Raw genomic sequence first — 24,416 nt, forward strand, 5'->3', positions numbered from 1 at the left:
TCATACAAGACGCTCCAAGCAAAACACATATCATGTGGTGAATAAAAATATATCCTCAAGTAAAGTTGTCGATAGATGAAGACGAAAGAGGGGATGCCTTTCGGGGCATCCCCAAGCTTAGGCTTTTGGTTGTCCTTGAATTTTAACTTGGGGTGCCTTGGGAATCCCCAAGCTTAGGCTCTTGCCACTCCTTGTTCCGAAATCCATCAAATCTTTACCCAAAAACTTGAAAACTTCACAACACAAAACTCAACAGAAAATCTCATGAGCTCCGTTAGTATAAGAAAACAAATCACCACCTTAAGGTACTGTAATAAACTCATTCTTTATTTATTTTGGTGTTAAACCTACTGTATTCCAACTTCTCTATGGTTCATACCCCCCGATACTAGCCATAGATTCATCAAAATAAGCAAACAACACACACAAAACAGAATGTGTCAAAAACAAAACAGCTGTAGTAATCTGTAGGTTTAGAATACTTCGGTAACTCCAAAAATACTTAGGAATTAGGAAGTCCTAAGTAATTTTTATATTGATCTACTACAGTTGTAATCAGTATTTTATCGCTCTCTGGTTAACAATGAAAATTATTCTCATGAGCGCATACTTTCTGCTTTTTTCAGCAAGATCAAATAACAATCATCCAAGAAGATCCTAAAGGCTTTACTTGGAACAAACACTAATTAAAACATAAAAAACACAATCATAACAGAGGATAGATGATTTATTTATTACTAAACATGAAAAAAAAGCAAGGAACAAAAATAAAATTGGGTTGCCTCCCAACAAGCGCTATCGTTTAACGCCCCTAGCTAGGCATAAAAATACAATAATAGATCTAGGTATTGTCATCTTTGGTATGCAATCCATTTCTGTCTCTCATAATAGATTCATAAGGTAATTTAAATTTTTTTTCAAGGAAGGTGTTCCATGATTTCCTTAACAAAAATTGGAATCTAATATTTCCTTCTTTCATGTCAATAATTGCACCAATCGTTCTAAGGAAAGGTCTACCAAGAATAATAGGACATGTAGGATTGCAATCTATATCAAGAACAATGAAATCTACGGGCACATAATTCCTATTTGCAACAATAAGAACATCATTAATCCTTCCCATACGTTTCTTAATGATGGAATCCGTGAGATGCAAATTTAAAGAACAATCATCAAATTCACGGAAACCTAACACATCACACAAAGTTATTGGAATCGTGGAAACACTAGCACACAAATCACATAAAGCTTAGCATTCATGATATTTAATCTTAATTTTAATAGTAGGTTCCCACTCATCATAAAGTTTTCTAGGGATAGAAACTTCTAATTCAAGTTTTTCTTCATGGGATTGCATTAAAGCATCAATGATATGTTTAGTGAAAGCTTTGTTTTGATCATAAGCATGAGGAGAATTTAGCATGGATTGTAACAAGGAAATACAATCTATCAAAGAGCAATTATCATAATTAAATTCCTTGAAATCCAAAATAGTGGTTCCATTGCTATGTAAAGTTTTGACCTCTTCAGTCCCACTTTTACCAATTTTTGCATCAAGATCTAAAAACTCCGAATCATTGGGACGCCTTCTAACTAAAGTTGACTCATCTCTAGTCCCATTTTTATTAAGATTCATATTGGAAAACAAAGATTTAATAGGATACACACCAATCACTTTTAGATCTTCATCATTATTATCATGAAAACTAGAAGAACACGCCTTCACAAAGCAATCTTTTTTAGCACGCATCCTAGCGGTTCTTTCTTTGCACTCATCAATGGAAATTATCATGGATTTGAGAGACTCATTGATATCATGCTTAGGTGGAATAGATCTAAGTTTCAAAGAATCAACATCAAGAGAAATTCTATCCATGTTCCTAGCCAACTCATAAATCTTAAGCAATTTTTCTTCAAGCAAAGCATTGAAATTCTTTTGCGAATTCATAAAATTCTTTAACACTAGTCTCAAAATTAGAGGGCATCTTATTAAAATTTCCATAAGAGTTGTTGTAGGAATTGCCATAATTATTAGAGGAATTACTAGGAAACGGCCTAGAATTAAAATTTCCTCTATATGCGTGGTTACCAAAATTGTTCCTACCAACAAAATTCACATCCATAGATTCATTATTATTCTCAGTCAAAGTGGACAAAGGCATATCATTAGGATCAGAAGAAGCACTCTTATTAGCAAACAATTTGATAAGTTCATCCATCTTTCCACTCAAAACATTAATCTCTTTAATCGCATGAACTTTTCTATTAGTAGATCTTTCGGTGTGCCATTGAGAATAATTAACCATAATATTATCTAGGAGTTTAGTAGCTTCTCCTAAAGTGATTTCCATAAAAGTGCCTCCCGCGGCCAAATCTAAAAGATTTCTAGAAGCAAAATTCAATCCAGCATAAAAATTCCGTATAATCATCCATAAATTCAAACCATGTGTAGGGCAATTGCGTATCATTAATTTCATCCTCTCCCAAGCTTGTGCAACTTGCTCATGATCAAGTTGCTTAAATTTCATAATATCGTTTCTAAGGGAGATGATCTTAGCGGGAGGAAAATACTTAGAGATAAAAGCATCTTTGCACCTATTCCATGAATCAATACAATTTTTAAGCAAAGAAGAGAACCAAGTTTTAGCACGATCTCTAAGAGAAAACGGAAATAGCTTCAATTTAACAATATAATTATCCACATGTTTCTTCTTTTGGATATCACATAAATCAACAAAGCTGTTTAGATGGGTAGCAACATCTTCACTAGGAAGGCCAGCAAATTGATCTTTCATGACAAGATTCAGCAAAGCAGTATTAATTTCACAAGATTCAACATCGATAAGAGGAGAAATCGGAGTGCTAATAAAATCATTATTGTTGGTATTGGAAAAGTCACATAATTTAGTATTATCTTGAGCCATCATGACAAACAATCAATCCAACAAATAGTCACGCAAGAGGCAAGCGAAAGAAGGCGAACGAAAAAAGGGCGAACAGAAAAGAGGCGAATAGAACGGCAAGGGTGAAGTGGGGGAGAGGAAAACGAGAGGTAAATGGCAAATAATGTAATGTGAGGGATAAGACTTTGTGACGGGTACTTGGTATCTTGAATTGTCGTAGATCTCCCCGGCAACAGCGCCAGATCCTTCTTGCTACCTCTTGAGCATGCGTTGGTTTTCCCTTGAAGAGGAAAGGGTGATGCAGCAAAGTAGCATAAGTATTTCCCTCAGTTTTTGAGAACCAAGGTACTAATCCAGTAGGAGACTACACGCAAGTCACCTAGTACCCGCACAAACAAACAAGAACCTCGCAACCAACGCGATAAAGGGGTTGTCAATCCCTTCACGATCACTCACGAAAGTGAGATCTGATAGTGATAATAAGATAAATATTTTTGGTATTTTTGTTGTATAGATTGAAAAGTAAAGATTGCAAAATAAACGGTGACAGAAATAGCTAGTTGACAGGAAAATAATATGATGTGAAGTAGACCCGGGGCCATAGGTTTCATTTGTGGCTTCTCACAAGATAGCATATATTACGGTGGGTGAACAAATTATTGCCGAGCAATTGATAGAAAAGCTCATAGTTATGATGATATCTAGGCATGATCATGAACATAGGAATCGCATCCGTGTCAAGTAGACCGAAATCATTCTGCATCTACTACTATTACTCCACACATCAACCGCTATCTAGCATGCATCTAGAGTATTAAGTTCATAAGAACAGAGTAACACATTAGGCAAGATGACATGTTGTAGAGGGATAAACTCAAGCAATATGATATAAACCCCATCTTTTTATCCTCGATGGCAACAATACGATACGTACCTTGCTGCCCCTGCTATCATTGGCAAAGGACACTTCAAGATTGAACCCAAAGCTAAGCACTTCTCCCATTGCAAGAAAGATCAATCTAGTAGGCCAAACCAAACTGATAATTCGAAGAGACTTGCAAAGATATCAAATCATGCATATATGAATTCAGAGAAGAATCAAATATTGTTCATAGATAGTCTTAATCATAAACCCACAATTCATCGGATCTCGGCAAACACATCGCAAAAAGAATTACATCGAATAGATCTCCAAGAACATCGAGGAGAACTTTGTATTGAGATCCAAAGAGACAGAAGAAGCCATCTCGCTAATAACTATGGACCCGAAGGTCCATGGTAAACTACTCACACATCATCGGAGAGGCTATGGTGTTGATGTAGAAGCCCTCCGTGATCGAATCCCCCTCCGGCAGATCGCCGAAAAAGGTCCCCAGATGGGATCTAACGGGTATAGAAGGTTGCGGTGGTGGAAAAGTGGTTTCATGGCTCCCTGGATGTTTTCAGGGTATAAGAGTATATATAGGCGAAAGAAGTAGGTCGATGGAGCTAGGAGGGGCCCACGAGGGTGGGGGCGCGCCGCCCTACCTCGTGGCCACCTCGCTGCTTCCTTGACGTCCACTCCAAGTCTCCTAGATTGCGTTTGTTCCAAAAAAGATCCTGACGAAGGTTTCATTCTGTTTGGATTCCGTTTGATATTCCTTTTCTGCAAAACACTGAAATAGGCAAAAAACAGCAATTTGCACTGGGCCTTCGGTTAACAGGTTAGTCCCAAAAATAATATAAAAGTGCATAATAAAGCCCATTAAACATCCAAACATATAATATAATAGCATGGAACAATAAAAAATTATAGATACATTGGAGTCGTATCAGTATGAATCATGGAAAAGTTGGAATACAGTAGATATTACACCAATATAAATAAAAATGAGTTCACAACGGTACCAAAAGTGGTGATTTATTTTCTTATACTAACGGAGCTTACGAGATTTTCTGTTGAAGTTTTGTGTTGTGAAGTTTTCAAGTTTTGGGTAAGGATTTGATAGCTATGGAATAAGGAGTGGCAAGAGCCTAAGCTTGGGGATGCCCAAGGAACCCCAAGGTAATATTTAAGGATGCCAAGAGCCTAAGCTTGGGGATGCCCCGGGAAGGCATCCCCTCTTTTGTCTTCATTTATCGGTAACTTTACTTGAGGCTATATTTTTATTCACCACATGATATGTGTTTTTCTTGGAGTGTCTTGTATGATTTCAATCTTTGCTTTTTAGTTTGCCACAATCATCCTTGCTATTCACACCTTTTGAGAGACAAACACATGAATCATTATTTATTAGAATACTCTATGTGCTTCACTTATATCTTTTGAGATGGGCAATTTTGCTCTAGTGCTTCACTTATATCTTTTTAGAGGACGGCGGTAGTTTTATTTTATAGAAATTGATGAAATCTCATACTTCACTTATATTATTTTGAGTCTTTAAAAACAGCATGGTAATTTGCTTTGGTTATAAAATTAGTCCTAATATGATAGGCATCCAAGAGGGATATAAGAAAAACTTTCATATAAAGTGCATTGAATACTATGAGAAGTTTGATTCCTTATGATTGTTTTGAGATATGAAGATGGTGACATTAGAGTCATGCTAGTAAGTAGTTGTGAATTTGAGAAATACTTGTGTTAAGGTTTGTGAGTCCCGTAGCATGCACATATGGTGAACCTGTTGGGGAACGTAGAATGCAATTTCAAAAAAAATCCTACGCTCACGCAAGATCTATCTAGGAGATGCATAGCAACGAGAGGGGGAGAGTGTGTCCATGTACCCTCATAGACCGAAAGTAGAAGCGTTAGGTTAAGGTGGTTGATGTAGTCGAACATATTCGCGATCCAACTGATCAAGTACCGAACGTACGGAACCTCCGAGTTTAGCACACATTCAGCTGGATGACGTCCCTCGAACTCTTGATCCACTAGAGGGTCGAGGGAGAGTTTCGTCCATACGACGGCCTGGTGACAGTGATGGTGCTGTGATTCGTGCAGGGCTTCGCCTAAGCACTACGACACTATGATCGGAGGAGTAAACTATGGAGGGGGGCACCGCACACTGCTAAGAGAATAACTGTTGTGCTTTGGGGTGCCCCTTGCCCCCGTATATAAAGGAGGGGAGGAGGAGGCCGGCCACTAGGGGCACGGCAAGGAGAGGGGAGTCCTACTAGGACTCCAATCCAAGTAGGATTCGCCCCCCCTTTTCCTTCTCATGGAGGGGGAAAGAGGGAAGGGAGAGGGAAGAGGAAAAGGAAAGGGGGGCACGCCCCCTCCCCTAGTCCAATTCAGACTCCCTGTGGGAGGGGGCGCGGCCACCCCTTGAGGGCTGCCTCCCCTCTCCCCTATGGCCCATGTAGGCCCATTACTTTCCCCGGTGGGTTCCGGTAACCCCTCGGTACTCCGATAAATATCCGAAACATCCTGAAACCATTCCAGTGTCCAAATACTATCGTCCAATATATCAATCTTTACCTCTCGACTATTTATAGACTCCTCGTCATGTCCGTGATCTCATCCAGGAGTCCAAACAATCTTCGGTCACCAAAACACATAACTCATAATACAAATCATCATCGAACGTTAAGCGTGCGGACCCTACGAGTTCGAGAACTATGTAGACATGACAGAGACACGTCCCCGGTCAATAACCAATAGCGGAACCTGGATGCTCATATTGGTTCCTACATTTTCTACAAAGATCGTTATCGGTCAAACCGCAATAACAACATACGTCATTCCCTTTGTCATCGCTATGTTACTTGCCCGAGATTCGATCGTCAGTATCCTTATACCTAGTTCAATCTCGTCACCGACAAGTGTCTTTACTTGTTCCATAATGCATCATCCCGCAACTAACTCATTAGTCACATTGTTTGCAAGGCTTATAGTGACGCGCATTACCGAGAGGGCCCAGAGATACCTCTCCGATACTTAGAGTGACAAATCCTAATCTCAATCTATGCCAACCCAACAAACACCTTTAGAGATACTTGTAGAGCATCTTTATAATCACCCAGTTACGTTGTGATGTTTGATAGCACACAAGGTGTTCCTACGGTATTCGGGAGTTGCATAATCCATAGTCAGAGGAATATGTATAAGTCATGAAGAAAGCAATAGCAATAAAACTTTACGATCATTATGCTAAGCTAACGGATGGGTCTTGTCCATCAAATCATTCTCCTAATGATATGATCCTGTTCATCAAATGACAAGACACGCCTATGGTCAGGAAACTTAACGATCTTTGATTAACGAGCTAGTCTAGTAGAGGCATACTAGGGACACTTTGTTTTGTCTATGTATTCACACATGTATCAACTTTCCAATTAATACAATTCTAACATGAATAATAAACATTTATCATGATATAAGGAAATATAAATAACAACTTTATTATTGCCTTAAGGGCATATTTCCTTCAGTCTCCGCACTAGAGTCAATAATCTAGATTACATTGTAATGATTCTAACACCCATGGAGTCTTGGTGCTGATCATGTTTTGCTCGTGGAAGAGGCTTAGTCAACGGGTCTGCAAATCTCTATGTCTCCCTCCTTGACTTGATCGCGGATGGAGTTAAAGCGTCTCTTGATGTGTTTGGTTCTCTTGTGAAATCTGGATTCCTTCGCTAAGGCAATTGCTCCAGTATTGTCACAAAAGATTTTCATTGGACCTGATGCACTAGGTATTACACCTAGATCGGATATGAACTCCTTCATTTGGTGCTTCCAAAGCAGCTATGCACTCCGCTTCACACATAGATCCCGCCACGATGCTCCGCTTGGAAGTGCACCAACTGACAGCTCCACCATTCAATATAAATACGTATCCAGTTTGTGACTTAGAGTCATCCGGATCAGTGTCAAAGCTAGCATCGACGTGACCATTTACGACAAGCTCTTTGTCACCTCCATAAACGAGAAACATATCATTAGTCCTTTTCAGGTATTTCAGGATATTCTTGACCATTGTCCAGTGATCCACTCCTAGATTACTTTGGTACCTTCGTGCTAAACTTATAGCAAGGCACACATCAGGTCTGGTACACATCATTGCATACATGATAGAACCTATGGCCGAGGCATAGGGAATGACTTTCATTTTCTCTCTATCTTTTGCAGTGGTCAGGCATTGAGTCTGATTCAACTTCACACATTGTAACACAGGCAAGAACCCTTTCTTTGACTAATCCATTTTGAACTTCTTCAAAACTTTATCAAGGTATCTGCTTTGCGAAAGTCCAATTAAGTGTCTTGATCTATCTCTATAGATCTTGATGCCCAAAATATAAGCAGCTTTACCAAGGCCTTTCATTGAAAAATTCTTATTCAAGTATCCTTTTATGCTATCCAGAAATTCTGTGTTATTTCCATTCAATAATATGTCATCCACATATTATATTAGAAATTCTACAGAGCTCCCACTCACTTTCTTGTAAATACAGGCTTCTCGATAAGTCTGTATAAAACCATATGCTTTGATCACACTATCAAAGCGTATATTCCAACTCCGAGAGGCTTGCACCAGTCCATAAATGGATCGCTAGAGCTTGCACACTTTGTTAGCACCTTTAGGATTGACAAAACCTTCTAGTTGCATCATATACAACTCTTCTTTAAGAAATCCATTAAGGAATGCAGTTTTAACGTCCATTTCCCAAATTTCATAATCATAAAATGCGGCAATTGCTAACATGATTCGGACAGACTTAAGCATCGCTACGGGTGAGAAGTTCTCATCGTAGTTAACTCCTTGAACTTATTGAAAACCTTTTGCAACAAGTCAAGCTTTGTAGTCAGTAACATTACCATCAATGTCAGTCTTCTTCTTGAAGATCCATTTATTCTCTATGGCTTGCCAATCATCGGGCAAGTCAACCAAAGTCCATACTTTGTTCTCATACATGGATCCCATCTCAGATTTCATGGCCTCAAGCCATTTCGCGGAATATGGGCTCATCATCGCTTCCTCATAGTTCATAGGTTCGTCATGGTCTAGTAACATGACTTCCAAAACAAGATTATCGTACCACTCAGGTGCGGAACGTACTCTGGTTGACCTACGAGATTCGATAGTAACTTGATCTGAAGTTTCATGATCATCATCATTAGCTTCCTCACTAATTCGTGTAGGCATCACTGGAACTGATTTATGTGATGAACTACTTTCCAATTTGAGAGAAGGTACAACTACCTCATTGATACGTCTCCAAAGTATCTATAATTTTTGATTGTTCCATGCTGTTATATTATCAATCTTGGATGTTTTACAATCATTTATAGTCATTTTATATCATTTTTTAGTACTAACCTATTGACATAGTGCCAAGTGCCAGTTCCTGTTTTTTCGTGTTTTTTACATTGCAAAAAATCAATATCAGACAAAGTCCAAATGCCATGAAACTTAACGGGGAATTTTTATGGGCCAAAAGGAACACAACGGCCCCTGGCTGCGCCTGGGGATGCCCCGAGGGGGCACAACCCACCAGGGAGTGCCAGGAGGTCCAGGCGCGCCCTAGTGGGTTGTGCCCACCTCAGGTGCCCCCAGACCACCTCTTTGCTCTATAAATACCCCAATATTCCAGAAACCCTACAGGGATCGACGAAATATTCTTCCAGCCGCCGTAGAGTCGAGAACCACCAGATCCAATCTAGACACCATCTCGGATGGGGTTCACCACCTCCATTGGTGCCTCTCCGATGATTGTGAGTAGTTCTTTTTAGACCTTCGGGTCCGTAGTTAGTAGCTAGATGGCTTCATCTCTCTCTCTTGATTCTAATACAATGGTGTCTTGGAGATCCATATGATGTAACTCTTTTGAGGTGTGTTTGTTGGGATCCGATGAACTTTGAGTTTTATGATCAGATCTATCTTTTTATATCCATGAAAGTTATTTGAGTTTCTTTGATCTCCTATATGCATGATTGCTTATAGCCTCATATTTCTTCTCCGATATTTGGGTTTTGCTTGGACAACTTGATCTATTTATCTTGCAATGGGAAGAGGTGATTTGTAGTGGGTTCGATCTTACGGTGCTTGATCCCAGTGACAGAAAGGGAACTGACACGTATGTATCGTTGCTACTAAGGATAAAACGATGGGGTCTATCTCTACATAGATAGATCTTGTCTACATAATGCCATCGTTCTTATTGCATTACTCTGCTTCTCCATGAACTTAATACACTAGATGCATGCTGGGTAGCGGTCGATGTGTGGAGTAATAGTAGTAGATGCAGGCAGGAGTTGGTCTACTAATATTGGACGTGATGCCTATATAATGATCATTGCCTGAATATCGTCATAATTATTTGAAGTTCTATCAATTGCCCAACAGTAATTTGTTTACCTACCATTTGCTAGTTTTCTCGAGAGAAGCCACTAGTGAAACCTAGGGCCCTCGGGTCTTCTTTCTCATATATTTGCCTTTGCGATCTACTTTTTGCTTCCTGTTTTTATGTGTTAAGGGCGTAAAACTATAGTGCTTGTTGGGAGGCAACCCAATGAATAAATTTTATTTTTACTTTGCTTCCTATTTTTATGTGTTAGCACAATTATGCTACTGTTATGATTGTGTTTTTTATGTTTTAATTTGTGTTTGTGCCAAGTAAAGCCTTTAGGATCTTCTTGGGTGGTAGTCGTTTGATCTTGCTGAAAAAAAAGAAAACGTTTACGCTCACAAAATTAATTTGCATTTTTTACCAGAGAGCGATAAAATACCCATTCTACTTGTAGTAGATCAATAAACAAATTGCTCAGGCTATCCTAAGTTTCCAGAATTTTTAGAGTTACAAAAGTATTCGAAATAGTCAGATTGCTACACATTGTTCTGTTTTGATAGATTCTATTTTCTTTGTGTTGTGTGCTTATTTTGATGGCTCTATGGTTTTGTTTGATGAGTTTTTGCCATAGAAAAGTTGGAATACAGTAGATATAATACAAAAACAAAATATGAATTGGTTTGATACAGTACTTATAATAGTGATTTATTGTTCTTATACTAACGAATCTCACGAAGGTTTTGTTGAGTTTTGTGTGATTGAAATTTTCAAGTTTTGGGTTATCTTACGATGGATGAAGGAAGGATGGAAGAGCCTAAGCTTGGGGATGCCCCGGCATCCCAAGCTATTATCCAAAAATGAGCAACCAACTAAGCTTGGGGATGCCCCCGAGTGGCATCCCCGCTTTCTTCCCACGATCGTCGGTACTTTACTTGAAACTATATTTTTATTTGTCATATGATATGTGTTTTGCTTCGAGCGTATTTTATGATATGAGTCTTTTGCTTGTTTTATTTTGTGTTTTAAGTCATCAATCCTTGCTGGACACACCTATTTGGGAGAGCCAAAATTATGTCATGACTTGTTAGAATTGCTCTCTATGCTTCACTTAAACTTTTATGAGCAATGGACTTGCTCTAGTGCTTCACTTATATCTTTTTAAGCATGGTGTGCTTTAGTATTTTTGAAGAAATGCTCTCTTGCTTCACTTAGATTTATTTGAGAGTTAGTAAAATTTTCAAGAAGTTCTCTCTTGCTTCACTTAAATTAATTCAAGAGAAAGAAAAAATTATTATGCTCATGATCTTCACTTATATTTGTAGGAGCTTGTCAAAAGGAATACATGAAAATTAGTCCCAAAGTGATAGATATCCAAGAAGGATATAATAAAAACTTTCATGAAGATCATTGGACAAAATAAACTTGATTCTTAGTAGTAGTTTTGAGGTATGATGATGTGATATGTGAGTTATGTTGATGAGTAATTATGCTTTAGTAAGAATATTGGTGTTGAGGTTTGTGATTCCCTATGCAAGTACAAAAGTCAATAGTCATGCAATGAAATTATATCCTACTTATGGTGCATTATTCGGTGTTATTTATGCTTAATGCTTGCTTATGAGATTATATGTTTCTCAGTTGATCGCTTCCCAATATTTTGCTAAGCTTCATTTTGCACTAAGTATGATCATTACTTGTGCATCCAAAAACCTTTAACCTAGCTTTTGCTACATGAGTCCACTATATCTACCTATATGCAGTCTTCTTTTGCCGTTCTAAGCAAATTTGCATGTGCCATCTCTAATTTTCAAAATAAACTTCTCTTTTGTGTGTTTGTTTCGCTCACGGAGCGGTGAGGGGTGGCTAATATTTTCCATGCTCGATGTGTTATTCTCAAGATGAGTGTTTATTCACTTGTCATTGCACGAGAGTAAGGCAAAGGTATTAGGGATGCCCAGTCCCAAAATGCAAAAATGAATTTACTTTATGTTGTCAAAATAATAAATTCGTTGGAAAGTGCTGGTATGGAGGGCAACCGTGGATACGGCTAGCCATGGAAAGTCAAAGTATGGTGGGAAAGGAACAAACTTTATTTTCTGTTTGGGAACCGCCTATGATATATCTTGTCGGGGGAAACAACACCTACGGGATCACTGGGATCCCTTTTTGCCATGGTTGGCGGGTGTGAGGTTGTGCAAAGAGCGGGTCTAGAAGCCAGCATGGGGATCGTTTACCCAGGTTCGGGCCACGAGGATGCATAATACCCTAGTCCTGCTTTGGTCTATATTTGAGTGTTTTTTAGTTCTTGAACTAGCTACGATGCGTGCCTCGTCCAAAAAATCCGAATCCTCCCTCAGTACGTCGCGGGCCTCCTTTTATAGTCAAAAGGGGCCGCCACAGTGGCACACAGGAGGTGGAAAGGTATACAGTGTACAAGCTTATCGCCTGTCATACAGGACAAAGTGCATTAAATGCACTACTTAGGTGTCCACTTGCTTTATCGGGGACGGCAAGGAAGCTCGTCCCAGCTGTCTCCGCCTCGCCTGGCTTTAACGCGCGTCTGAACTGATGAGGCGTGTAGTGCCATGTTGGCTAGCTGCTGAGTTGGTGCGGTAGCTGAATCTTCACGAAGATCTACATGCCACCACGCAGGTGCTTGCCGAGTCGGCCTAGAGGCCGCACGTCACCATGCAGGCGCCTGCCTAGTTGGTGGGCTGGTAGCTGCATGGGAATGGCGGTGGAGTCTTGGTAGATGTGGGCTTGGCTGTAGCCCCGCAGATGTTTTCAGCAAGAGTCTTGCCGGGGCCCCGGCAAGGGTCTTGCCGCGGCATCTTGGTCGTCCCTGGCAAGGGTCTTGCCGAGGGTCTCGTGGGTATCCTTGGCAAGGATCTTGCCAAGGATCATCGTCTTCTGGTCATCATCTACTCTTGTGCGCTTTTGGTTTCCACAAAGATTTGCATGTCGCCATGGAGGTGCCTCCCGAGCCTTGGTTCCAAAGTGGTTGATGGTGTTGGAACCCTTGGGCCCAAGGGAGAGACTCTGCTGGTGTCGGGCAAGTTGCCCCGGCAAGGTTCTTGCCGGGGCTGCGGAGGCCGCCCTGGCAAGGGCCTTGCCGGGGGAGTCCACCTCGTCCCTCCGCTCTTCGTGTTTCTGGCTTGGCGTTGTTCTGGTTGTTTTGTGGCTTTGCTTCCTTCCTCTGCCCCGCTAGGTGTGGCCACAAGCGCGGCTCCAACTGCCCGTGCACAAGTAAAGGGGCACAAAATAGGACCCCTCCTTTTGTGCACCGACAGGAGCCCCCAGGCCTGGGCCATACATAAGCGCGACGCGTTGTTGGGCTAGGCCCAAAATGCTGTGCGGGCATGCGGTGCCGAGTTTTATTGTTGTAACTCCCTCGCCCGTCGCACGTCCCCATGACCCGCATTGAATGCGCGACGTGGGGGTCATGTGTGACATGGGGGTCATGCGTGGGGCGGTTGCTGCCCTCATGCGTCACATTGCAGTAAATGGTAAAGAGGCGGTCTGTGCCTTCCCCATAAAAAGGGGGAAACCGCGGGGGTGCTGCTCATTTACCCTCCGCGTCTCTCCAATTTCGGAACCGTCGCCCCCTTCTTCCTCAAGCGAAAAAGCCAAAACTCCCGCCTCCATCCGCCGCCGCCGCGCCCCCATTTCCCTCAATATCCTATTGCTCTAGATTCCTCACCTCTTTCCCAGCCTCCATGGCACCCAAAACTAGTAAGGGCAAGGGAGTGGCCAAGGACGCCGGAGAGAAGGAGATGCCGGAGAGCAAGTTGGCGGCGCTTCGGATGCAGCTTGCTTTCTTCCCCGCGATGGTTGATGCGGTCCACCTCACGGACTACTTCAGGCCTCTATGGGGGGTGAAGACGACGGGGCATCTGACCATGCCCATCATCCCTGCCGATTTTGCCAAGGCCGGCCCGAATCGGTATCCTTTCTTCATTGACTACTTCTCCTGCGAGCTCTGCCCCCCTTTCTCCGACTTCTTCAACGATGTCATGCACACCTACGGCTTCCATCTTCTTGATTTCACTCCAAATGCCGTGGTGTGCATGGCCCTCTTTGCCCATCTCTGCGAGGGCTTCGCCGGAATGCTTCCCAACACGGCGCTCTTCCGCCACTACTTCTATGCCCGTATCCAGGCGGGGGGTGCCATCTCCGGCTATGTCACCTGGATCCCATGGATCCAGGAGAAGGGCACGTATCCGGAGGGCGCCTAAAAGGAGAGGTGGGAGGAGTGGCGGGGCCAGTGGCTATGGATCGAGGAGGATCTGCAGGAGTTCTATCGAGTTCGTCAGAGCCCACAAGTCTGCCGCAAGGAGTGGAGCGACCTCAACCCCGACGACAAGAAGCTCGCGATCGCTACTACCAGAATCCATCGCCTCACCATAGCCAAGCTCACCCTTGAGATTATTGGGGCCGATTTCATCTGCCGCCGAATCGCCCCACTGCATAACAAGGGGAGGCCGGCCTGGCTCTACAGGAACGTGGCCGATATCATGAGGCTTCGCCCTGGCTTGAAGCACAACTTCATGGTGATAGGGCACGCCCATTTTTGTTAGAGGCTTTTTCAGCTCAATGTGGGTGAGGACGGCAGGGCTGAGAGAGCCGGCAAGGCCGCGAAGGCTGGCAAGGCCGTCAAGGGGCCTCTGTTCAGGTTGCCAGCGGGAGTGGTCCTACTGAGCAACAACTCTCGCCAAACCGACACCATCACCATGATGCCAGACTTCAACACGCACGGCCTTGACCCAAATTGGGCCAAGCCAGAAGCGGAGCAGGTGCAGGAGTTCTTTGACAACCTGTTGGAGAGGTACGTCCGTGATGAGCCACTGCTTATTCGGGACACCACCAAGGAGGAGCTAGACTACATCGCCGCCAGGGCGGTGGAGGCGGCGCTTGCCAGGGAAGCTGGTAGCACCGGCCATGTGGAGGACGAGGCCGAGGTGGCCGTGGAGGAGGAGGAGCTTGCCGGATGGGCAGAGTCTGCTGGGGAGGCCAGCAACGCCGGCATCGGGGCCCCTCTCATCGAAGATGTGGTCGAGGGGTCGACTGAGGAAGAGGCCGGGGATGACGACCCTCCGACCACGTGGAAAAGGCGTGTCCCGCGGCAGGCCAGCTTTGGCAAGTCGGTCCGGCCCGGCAGGACCGAGCAGCGGCAAGAGGTCCAGGGGGAGTCCATGCGCCTAACGAGGGCCGCAGCAGCGAAGAAGGTGGTGAAGACCGCGGTGGCGAAGAAGAAAGTGACCGTTTCTTCTTCGTCCAAGCGTTGCCGGACTCCATCCCCTTCCCCTCCTCTCGCAGATGTCTACACGGAGGTCATCTTTGATCTTGGGTCTCTCAGCCTAAGGAGGAAGAGTAAGGCAGCGGAAGAGGAGGTGGAGGATGAGTAAGCATCTTGCCCTTCATCATCCCCGTTCCTTCAGACCGCGCTGGTTTTCTTGACTTGTTTTTATTCTTGCAGGGATATGGAGACGCTGGCCCAGAGGGCAGCGAAGAAGGCCAAGGCCTCGATGGGAGACAAGCCCCCAGCGGGTACTTCGCGTACGCCATTGTTGGTGGAGAGCAGCCCGGTCAACAGTCCCCCGTGAGGGAGTCCTGGACTAAGGGGTCCTCGGGCGTCCAGCCCGTTAGCCATGGGCTGGACTGATGGCCTGTGAAGACACGAAGACCGAAGACTCCACCCGTGTCTGGATGGGACTCTCCTTGGCGTGGAAGGCAAGCTTGGCGACCGGATATGTAGATTCCTTTCTTTGTAACTGACCTTGTGTAACCCTAGATCCTCCCGGTGTCTATATAAGCCGGAGGACTTAATCCGGAGGGCGAGATATTCATTACCATAGTCATACAAGCTAGACCTCTAGGGTTTAGCCATTACAATCTCGAGGTAGATCAATTCTTGTAATACTCATATTCATCAATATCAATCAAGCAGGACATAGGGTATTACCTCCATAGGGAGGGTCCGAACCTGGGTAAACATCGTGTCCTTTGTCTCCTGTTACCATCGACCTTAGACGCACAGTTCGGGACCCCCTACCCGAGATCCGCCGGTTTTGACACCGACATTGGTGCTTTCATTGAGAGTTCCACTGTGCCGTCGACGAAAGGTTTGATGGCCCCTTCAATCGTCGATAGTGACACTGTCCAAGGAGAAACCTTCCTCCCTAGATAGATCTTCATGTTCGGAGGCTTGGCGCTACGGGCCAACTCGTTTGGCCACCTGGAGCAGATTGATAGCTACACCCCTGGCCATCAGGTCAGATTTGGGAGCTTGAATTACGTCGCAGACATCCGTGGAGATTTGATCTTCGCCGGATTCAAGACCGCGGCGATCGCTCGTGGTCACCGTGACGAACCTGACCTAAATCTGTCGTCAGACCGCATCCAGGAGATAGCTCATGTGACCATTCTGGCCTTAGATCCAGAGCGTGCTGCGACATCCAAGGATTGGAGGCTCAACCCCACCACGGAGGCCATAGATTCCCTGGCGTGGAAGCCGCACATGGACTTAACCTCACGCAATACTCGTGTCACCGGAACTCCGGACATTTCTCTGGGTATAAGTTCCGAACCATGTGAGTTCGCGGATATCGAACTTCATCGCTTATCGATCTTCTAGTTCAGCGCCACAGACATCTTCCAGCACTCGCCCTTGGGTGATGTTCCGAACTCATTAAAGAACTTGTCCTTGGAGGGGGACTCCCGGCCGAACTATGTACGGTTCGAACTAGAGGCTGATGATGGGGAATTTTGCTTCCCACCCGCCACCCACTTCATAGCCACTGTCGAGGATTTAACCGACATGCTTGACTATGGCTCAGAAGACATCACCAGTGCGGACGATGATGCCGACAAGGAGCAAGGCCAAAACCTGCCATTCAATGGACGACGGACAACCACTTCTTTCTACGACATATACATGGTGGACATGCCTGAAAAAGCTAACAACGATGACAAAGAGGATCCAATTGAGGATAAACCTCCTGAGAGACAGCCCAAGCAACAACTTCCTCGACGCCGCTCTAAGTCACGTTGTTCCAAAGACTGCAGTATAGGCACCGGAAAAAATAATACTCCGGATGATGCCGAAAATAATGAAGACCCCTTCAAGGTAACCTCCGAACAGGGGGAACGGGATAATGCGAAAGTTAGCAATGATGAACAGGCCATACACGGAGACTCGGAGGATAGTAATTATCTTCCGCTCTTCGAGGAATAGGAGAGCCTCGGCGACGAGGATTTCATCATGCCTGAGGAACCTCTCGAGCAGGAGCGCTTCAAACGCCGTCTACTAGCCACTGCAAAGAGCCTGAAAAATAAATAGATGCAGCTTCAAGCGGACCAAGATCTTCTCAATGATAGATGGACCAAAGTCCTGGCCGCCGAAGAATACAGCCTTAGTGGCCCAGCCAAGAGCTACCCGAAGCGTAGATTGTTACCTCGGTGCGATGACAAGGCGCTGGAGCCCGTACCATCATCACACAATGCGGCAGGTCGATCACAACTTGGTCCGGATAAAACGGCAACTCAAGCCGAACACCAGACCGCCCCACCTCGCCGTAAAGGCAAGAATAAAACAGCTCGGGGTTGTACATACGACCTCCAACAGGACTTGGATAGTAGAGCAGGACACACAAGACCGATCTACGGATCGCGAGGACATGCCCCGACACGCGACGACGACTACCTATTCGGACATGACAAACCTAGCCACGCCCGGGCCGAAAACCGCAAATGGACTCATCGGAGGTACGTCGCAGTGTGGCCCAACATAGAGGCGCCGCACACCCTCTTTGCTTCACAGGCGAAGTAATGGAGCATGAATTCCTAGATGGGTTCAAACCCATGAACATCAAATCATACGACGGAACAACGGATCCCGCTGTATGGATCGAGGACTTCCTCCTCCATATCCACATGGCCCGCGGAGATGACCTTCATGCCATCAAATACCTACCACTAAAACTCAAAGGACCAGCTCGGTACTGGTTAAACAGTCAGCCGGAAAATTCTATTGGCAGCTAGGAAGATTTGGAAGACGCTTTTCGCGAGAACTTCCAAGGAACATATGTTCGGCCACCGGACGCCGATGACTTAAGTCACATTGTCCAGCAGCCCAGGGAGTCAGCCAGGAAGCTCTGGACCAGGTTCTTAGTTAAAAAGAACCAAATCATCGACTGTCCAAACGCGGAAGCCCTTGTGGCCTTCAAACACAGCGCTCGGGATGAATGGCTTGCACGCCACCTCGGTCAAGAAGGACCTAAATCCATGACAGCCCTTACCGCTCTAATGACCCGCTTCTACGTGGGAGAAGACAACTGGCTCGTTCGTAGAAGCAACAGCGCCAGCGACTCGGGCACTTCCAAAATGCGGGACGGCAACGGCAGACCATAATGAAGCAAACACAACAGTCGCAATGATAATGAAAGATCACGCGACACAGCGGTCAACGCCGGATTCAGCAATCCCAAACCCGGTCAACGGAAAAAGCCATTCAAGGCGAACGGAGATGAACCATCCAACCTAGACAGGATATTGGACCAACCCTGCCAGATTCATGGCCACCCCGATAAACTAGCTAATCATACCAACAGAAGTTGTTGGGTCTTCAAGCAGGCCGGCAAGCTCAACGCCGAACACAAGGGGAGGAAGCCGCCAGGCGATAGGGACGACGGAGAGGTTCACCAACCAAATACCGGGGGTCAGCAGCAATTTACCCCCGAGGATCTATCAACCCCTGAGCGGAAATAGCAGTTCGGCCTCCACCGCCCACCTCATATACCCACAAAATTTATACCATGCATACATCACTATGCACTTAATATACCATGGGCATTGGTGGAAGCACAATACGGACAAGCCGGCAAGTATTCCCGTAACATTTTTTATCTACTTTCCTCTTTCTTTCTTTATTATCTCTTAAAAATAGGTGACGCAAAGGACAAACATCTAAACTGACTCTATCGGAGTTTGGATCCGTACACTCACCTATAGGGCTACTTCCGTCAAGGATTCCCCTCGCCGAGGACAGGCGGCGCAGACGTGCGACAGGAGGTCCAAAGTAACTTTTTGTAGACTGCACTCTTTATTTCGAACCTGTAATATGCCTTTGTCCTCCGCCTTCGACCCCGAGCATGTCAAATAGCTGGGGTTGTGGTCTTTTTATATATAAAGTAATCATCGGCATATCACTCAGGTCCCAGTAAACATAATCCGCATTAAGCGTTCATTTCTTTTTCAAAAATGAATTTGGCACCTATAGCTGTTTTACAGCCATACCTCGGCACAACCTGCCAGGGGCTCGGTATGGGAACAAATGAATTGCCAACAAAGTCCAAACAACTTTATAAGTGTACTTCGGCGTCGCGAGTTTGGCCTTATATGCATCAACTCTGAATCATGTCTTGGCTCAACGGTTGGGTTGCCCGGCTCCTGTGCTTGCTACCTTACGTTCCGCTCTATCGGCTAGGGTAGTAAAGGGAGAACTACTACGATTGTGCTTCCAGTTCATCTGGTCAAGCACCTCAGTAGAGAAAGCCAAAAACTGACTGTCATGATGCTGCGAGAGCTGGTCAACCACTCGATGACTTATCGGAATCTGTTGTGATTCCCTCCATGTGACACGAAGGACCTTTTTTTCAGGTCATATATGTAACACACCATATTGGAATAAGCCGTACACATACCAAGGGCTATATCGTAGCCCCCTATAAAACTCCTATGGCTAAGTGAAAGTGTTAACGCCCTATAGTCTGATTGCCTAGTTCGCCGCATTGTCACCTCATTCATGGACCAAGACGTTGGGTCAAGAGTGATCAGATGCTTTTCCGAATACCCCCATACTTCCTACGAGGGGGCTGAAGCCGACGACTAGAATACTTTCAGATTATATCAAAACGGCCGCATAGGAGGAACACAAGCTTTCGAGCAAACATAAACATAAATTAACTATAAATTTGTCTTTTACAAATTCCCATACGCCTCACTCGAATATTATGTCTTTCGAGCATTGACCTTCTATCAAGCGGGCGGCCTCTAAGACGTCTTCAAAATAATGCTCCGGTGCGTAACAGTCCTTGCCCTTGGGTGGACTCTTCATCGCAACATTGATGGCCTTCATCTTCCCCCAGAATGTCTTGACACGGGCAAAGGCCATCCGTGCACCCTCAATGCACGCCGACCGCTTCACAGCGTCGATACGCGGCACCAAATCAGCAAGCCACTGCACCAAGCCAAAGTAGCTACCCGGAACAGGCTCAGTCGGCCACAGCCGGATTATGACGTTCTTCATGGCAGCACCGGATATCCTATGAAGCTCGGTTCATTGGGACATCTGTTCATTCAGCAACACGGGGCGTTGTGACGTGCCAAACTGCGACCAAAAAAGCTTTTCCGTTGCATACCCCTCCCGTGCTTGGTAAAACAGCGCCGCATCGAAAGAACTCTTCGGCAATTATAAAAATTCATCCGGACAACTCCACACTTGGTTAAGCTGAGTATAGTTCGAATCGCCGAACTTAGCCTATAGCAAAAAGGGCTTACTAGCCGCAATCTCACCAGCTTGCCGGATCTCCTCACGGGCTGCTCTGGATTCAGACCGCGCTTCTCTCGCCTCTCGTAAGGCCTTGTCAAGTTCAGCCGTTTTGGCTTCATTCTCCTTCTCGAGAAATTCACAGCGGCTAGCAGCATTTTTTAGTTCAAGTGCCATCGTGGATATCCTCTCCTCGTCTTGGCGTCGAGCAGCTTGTACGGCTTTTAACTCAGCCGATGCCCTTTTGGCAGCCGCATCACTAAACCGGACCTGCTCCTTGGCCCAAACCAGCTCCGCACAAAGAATCTCAACAGCGGCAGCACCATCTGCAGCCATGCATAACTTTCAGTGTCATGCTTATATCACGAAAATGTATGTGAAGGGACTGCCCCAAATACATACCTTGCGCCTCGTCAAGGCGCATATTGATTAATACAATGTCATCCCCGGCGACATCAAGCTTCCGTTGCAGCTCGGCAATATCCGTAGTCTGGGAAGTAGCCAGGGGGGAGGCATCATGTGTTCAAGTTAATCAGATTAGTCCTTGAATATTTCTTCTTGATCCTCCGTTCGCCTCCCATGGGAAGCCAACCCGAGTCTCAGGGGCTACTACCTATACACAGGTGCATCTTTGCAAATAAAATATAGTTGAAAACATTACATCACAAACCTCGAAGCCTCTTAGCAGGCCCATGAAGGCCTCATTCAATCCGTTTTTCACGGACAGGATCTTTTTGACCACCTTACCCATCAAGGTACGATGTTCCTCTGAGACGGATGCCTGCCACAGCATGTTCGCCAATATATCCGGCGCCTCTGGGTCTCTGGAGGCTGCTGTAGGAGTACGGCCTCCCTTCGAAGGGATCCGTTCATTCGTATCCGGCTATAGACCGGACTGTTCGGGGCCTTCATTGTTGGTCCCCGGACCCTGGGCCACCGAAGTGTTACCTTCGGGTAATGTCTTCATCATCCCTCGCACCAGCTGTTGGTTGCAGGAGACCCTCCGCGACGACACCTCGAAGTCGTCTGCCCTATTGGACGAATAGGCCGGTGGAGGCGTCTCGCTTTCCATCATCTCTGGGAGAAGGTCCCCCGAGGAAGAGGACTGTTGAAGAAGACTGCGTGCTGGACTGCAAAAATTATATATTCTAAGCATTACGAGAAAAGAACGGGATATGTTTAAAACATCCTTGTTCACTTATGGTTTGGCCCGAGGCTTGTCCTCATTATGAGACTGTGCTTCGACGTCCTCCAAGCCAAAGCCATCCAACGGAGGCATCTTGCCTTGCTTAGGAGCTTGTTTCTCCAAATCTTCGGAGGCGGCCCTTTTCTTCCCATGAGGGGAGGAGACAGTGCCCCCCCCTTCACTTTTGTCTTCGGATGAGGAAATTTTGATTCCTCCGGACACAATGTTTGATGTACGCTTGAAATAGGGGGCATCTTTGGTCTTTCCACTCTCTGGTTCACCCTCCTTCACAGGCATCTGGTATGGTGCCAGGGCTAGCATCCTTGTTAAAACAAGATTCGCTGGGCCTTCGGGCAGAGGGGCCGAACACATAATTAGTTCAGCCTTATTTATCCAGCCCTGGAGGAAGATAGCCTGCTCAGTACCATATTACGGTATGCGTAATTACAAAATGTTCGAAAGACAGGTGCTTACCGGGGTATCTGGACGGTTGCAGTTAAGGCCATCGTCCTCAGTAGTGTCTGGCCAATGTTTTCTCTTCCCAAAAAACAATTTCCACATCCCTTTGTGCATAGTGCCGAAGAAGTGTTGGAGGGTTCATGGTCCTTCTGGATTGAGCTCCCACATGCGGCGAGACCTGCGCTGGCAGGGCAGGATTCGGCAAACTAGCATCACTTGAATCACATTGAAAAGATCGATGTCTCTCTCAAGGAGGGTTCGGATGCGGCTCTGTAGAATCTGCATTTTATCAACTGATCCCTAGTCCAGCCCCTTGTTGATCCATGATGCAAGTTGTGGCAGAGGGCCGGAACGAAATGCAGGAATAGCTGCCCACTTGGTTCTACGGGGTTCCGTGACATAAAACCATTCTCGTTGCCATTGGTGGGAGGTTTCGGTGAAAGAGCCTTTTGGCCAGAGAGTGTTGGTAAGCTTGCTCACTACAGCACCACCACACTCTGCCTGTTCCTTGTCAACTACCTTCGGCTTCACACTGAAGGTCTTGAGCCATAAGCCGAAGTGTGGGGGGATTCGGAGGAAGGCCTCGCATGTAATGATAAACGCCGAGACGTGGATGATAGAGTCCGGGGCTAGATCATGAAAATCTAGTCCGTAATAAAACATTAGCCCCCGGACGAAGGGATTAAGAGCAAACCCTAGCCCCCGGAGGAAGTGGGAGATGAATATGACCCTCTCGCTAGATCTGGGGGTCGGAATAACCTGTCCTGGAGCAGGAAGCTTGTGGTGGACCTCTGCGGTCAAATATCTGGCCACCCGAAGCTTTGCAATATCCTCCTCTGTAACGGAGGAAGCCACCCATCGGCGTTGAGAGCTGGGTCCGGACATGATGGGGAGGCTTGAAGCAATGAAGTCGAACCTTGGGTGCTAGAACTCGAGGTTGGGAAGGCTGGGGAGAGGTTTGGCATAAAAAGTCGGCCCTTGGTTCCTTTATAAAGGTAGCAGGTATTGAACGCCTCCTCCTAAGCCTAAGAACCTGCCTATTCCTAAGGAATATTTCCCGCGGGATGGTTGGGTTACCCACGCTCGTATTAATGAAAATCCCGCGATAAGGGGACACGATCTATGCTTCGACAAGACGTGCCAATAAAAACCACGCCCCAAAACATGGAACAGCGGGACGGGAAACAGTTCGAAATAATGATCGGGAAAGCGTGACGTCACATTACTAAAGTTGTCAGTAGATTGGATTCGTGAAATACTATACTCTCTACGACTATGTGTTGCATATCCGGACACGTTTGTTTCGTCCGAAGACTGTTTTGGAGTTCGGGAGGAGGAACCCGCCTTGCAATGCCGAAGACAGATCTATGCGCCGGTACCTTGTCATTGAAGCTAGGTTCAGGGGCTACTGAGGGAGTCCTGGACTAAGGGGTCCTCGGGCGTCCGACCTGTTAGCCATGGGCCGGATTGATGGGCTGTGAAGACACGAAGACCGAAGACTGCACCCGTGTCTGGATGGGACTCTCCTTGGCGTTGAAGGCAAGCTTGGCCACAAGATATGTAGATTCCTTTCTTTGTAACCGACCTTGTGTAACCCTAGATCCTCCCGGTGTCTACATAAGCCGGAGGACTTAATCCGGAGGACGAGATATTCATTACCATATTCATACAAGCTAGACCTCTAGGGTTTAGCCATTATGATCTCGAGGTAGATCAACTCTTGTAATACTCGTATTCATGATTTTCAATCGAGCAGGACGTAGGGTATTACCTCCATAGAGAGGGCCTGAACCTGGGTAAACATTGTGTCCCTTGTCTCATGTTACCATCGACCTTATATGCATAGTTCGGGACCCCCTACCCGAGATCCGCCAGTTTTGACACCGACACCCGGCGCAGCCCCCGCTCCAGCCCCCAACGTAAGCTCACCACTCACTCCTCCACTGATGAACATTGGGGTGTGAATCCTCGATGCTGACCTTGTCGGGTTCGTAGGAGAAGAACGGCGGCAGGAGGAGCCACTAAGGGCCACCCCCAAAACGCCGCCCCAAGGGGC

Source organism: Triticum urartu, chromosome 4A, assembly GCF_056163025.1.
Source record: "Triticum urartu cultivar PI428250 chromosome 4A, HENAU_Tu73, whole genome shotgun sequence".
Lineage (NCBI taxonomy): Eukaryota > Viridiplantae > Streptophyta > Magnoliopsida > Poales > Poaceae > Triticum > Triticum urartu.